This window comes from Humulus lupulus, chromosome 2 (assembly GCF_963169125.1).
Source record: "Humulus lupulus chromosome 2, drHumLupu1.1, whole genome shotgun sequence".
Classification (NCBI taxonomy): Eukaryota; Viridiplantae; Streptophyta; class Magnoliopsida; order Rosales; family Cannabaceae; genus Humulus; species Humulus lupulus.
In genome coordinates this window covers 6,421,869-6,424,662 of record NC_084794.1, presented here as the reverse complement: position 1 = coordinate 6,424,662, position 2,794 = coordinate 6,421,869, and the positions used below count along the sequence as shown (strand labels likewise).

Genomic DNA, 2,794 nt, shown 5'->3' with positions numbered 1-2,794 from the left:
AACATTTGGTCGATGAAGGGCAAAGGGAAATGATCCTTTCTAGTGGCCTTGTTGAGTTTTCTGTAATCCATGCAAACCCGCCATCCGGTGACTGTACGAGTGGGAATAAGCTCATTGTTATCATTAGTAACTACTGTAACGCCCCCTTTCTTCGGAACACATTGGACAGGACTCACCCACTTGCTGTCAGAAATTGGATAAATAATCCCATAGTCAAGCCACTTAATGACCTCTTTTCGAACTACATCTTTCATTACTGGATTCAAACGCCTTTGCTGCTCCACAGAACTAGTACAATCAGATTCCAGCAAGATTTTATGCATACAAAGTGCTGGACTAATCCCTTGAATATCAGCCATTGTCCATCCAATCGCCCTTTTATGCTGCTTCAGCAGTTTCAGCAATGCCTCTTCAGCAACAGACTCCAGACAGCTAGATATTATCACAGGTAAAGTATCATTGTCGCCCAAGTACACATACTTTAAATGACTTGGCAGTGGCTTTAACTCCAGCTGGGGTGGTTCTTCAACAGATGGTTTAGGGGCCTGAAAGTGCTTTTCTGGCAGATTTAGAGTTTCAAACACCTTACTAAATTTCTTGGTTGGTTGGCAAGAATCTACCCATGTAAGCATCTCTTCATCTTCACTGCTATACTCCTCCTCATCTCCAAAAATCTGGGTTCCCATAGCAGCTTTTTCCACCCTTTTATTGAACTTCTCAGCTACCAAAGTATCAACAACGTCAACTCTAGAGCATTCTTCCACTTCATCCGGGAATTTCATAGCTTTAAACACACTAAAGGTGATTTGTTGGTCATTCACCCTCATGGTAAGTTCACCATTTTGCACGTCAATAAGAGTACGCCCTGTAGCAAGAAAAGGCCTACCCAAGATTATAGGCACCTCTCTATCCGCTTCATAGTCTAAAATGATGAAATCCGCCGGAAATATAAATTTATCCACTTGAACTAACACATCTTCAATCTTGCCCTCGGGATGAGCCATAGATCTGTCCGCAAGCTGTAATGTAACGGTAGTGGGTCGTGCTTCACCAATACCCAACTTTTTGAAGATTGACATAGGCATAAGGTTGATGCTAGCGCCCAAATCGCATAATGCTCTTCCAACATCTCTACCTCCAATAGAACACGGAATCGTGAAACTGCCAGGATCTTTTAACTTAGGAGGGATCTTGCTTTTCAACATCGCGCTACATCCTTCTGTGAGAGCCACAGTTTCAAACTCCCCCAATCGCCTTTTCTTTGTCAAAATATCCTTTAAGAACTTGACATAATTCGGCATTTGCTCCAATGCTTCGACCAAGGGGATATTAATGTGCAACTGTTTCAGTACATCCAAAAACTTTCTGAACTGACCATCCTGTTGTTGTTTGCGAAATCGCTGCGGAAATGGAAGGGGCGGTTTAGGACCAGAATTTACTGGAGCAGTTTGCTGACCCCTTGCTGTAGCAACTGGGCCAGTTTCAGCAATTTCCTGGGCAGTTTTGTTACTTGTTTCTCCTTCACTTTGGATTGAAGTGGGCTCTCCACTACCCTGTATTTCCTCAGAATTTCCCAGATTTTTACCATTCCGCAGCTGAATAGCTTTACAGTGTTCTTTCCCATCTCTCCTTGGATTTTCTGTATCACTAGGCAAAGATCCTTGCGGCCTAGTTTTCATTTCATTGGCTAGCTGGCCGAGCTGCATCTCAAGATTACGAAGAGAAGCTGCTTGGCTCTGTATTACTGCATCATTCTTAGCCATATACTCCCTCATTAGATTCTCCAAAGAGTTCGGCTGGGAGTTTTGAACATGTTGTGAAGGTCTTGGCTGCTGTGAAAAACCTGGTGGATATGCTTGTCTTCCTTGTGCTGGTGATGTGCTTGAACTTGCTCCTTGACCCCCCCATGACAGATTAGGATGATTCTTCCATGCTGGATTGTAAGTGTTCGAATATGGGTTGTTGTTGCGGTTGAAATTCTGATTTCCCACATAACAAACTGAGGCTGGATTTGAAGGGCAATTCTCAAAAGTATGCCCGTCCCCACAGTACACGCATGACACTTCTGCACTTTGAATGGCAGCAGCTGGCTGAATACTTCCTCCCAAACTCATATTCTTCAAGATGTTGGTCATTGAGGCCATTTGAGCTGTTAGAGCCGTTAGTGCATCTACTTCAAGAACTCCCGCCACCTTCCTACTTGTAGGAGCTCTAGTGTTTGACCATTGATAGTTATTACTTGCGATCCTTTCCAAAATCTCAAATGCTTCGTTGTAAGACTTGGAAAGAATGGCTCCATTGGCTGAAGCGTCCAATACCATTCTAGAAGCTGCATTGAGGCCATTATAGAAGGTCTCCATCTGTATACAGTGTGGGATACCGTGGTGTGGACATTTTCTTAAAAGCTCTTTGAATCTTTCCCACGCGTCACTAGTGGACTCATCTTCCAGCTGCTGAAATGACATAATCTCACTTCTAAACTTTGCATTTCTGGTGGGAGGGAAATATTTGCGCAGAAACTTTTCAGCAAGATCATTCCAATTTGTGACGGAATCAGGAGGCAAAGTGTTGAGCCATGATCTAGCTCGGTCTCTTAATGAGAATGGAAATAGCTTCAGCCTTAATGCTTCTTCACTCACTCCTTGAAGCTTAAAAGAATCGCTCACCTCCAAGAATGAACGAAGGTGAAGGTGAGGATCCTCCGTTGGAATCCCGCTGAACTGCCCCACGGTTTGGAGCATTTGAAACATGACCGGCTTGAGCTCGAATTGAGCTGCTTGTATTTCCGGCCTCA

General features: G+C 43.9%; 1 non-coding gene across 1 annotated transcript; it reads left to right on the top strand.

Annotated features, from left to right (window-relative positions):
- Positions 1 to 2,376: 2,376 nt before the first annotated feature.
- LOC133820093 (small nucleolar RNA R71) lies at positions 2,377 to 2,483 on the top strand. The gene has a single exon (XR_009886527.1). It is a non-coding gene; the product is annotated as a small nucleolar RNA R71 (small nucleolar RNA).
- Positions 2,484 to 2,794: the final 311 nt, after the last annotated feature.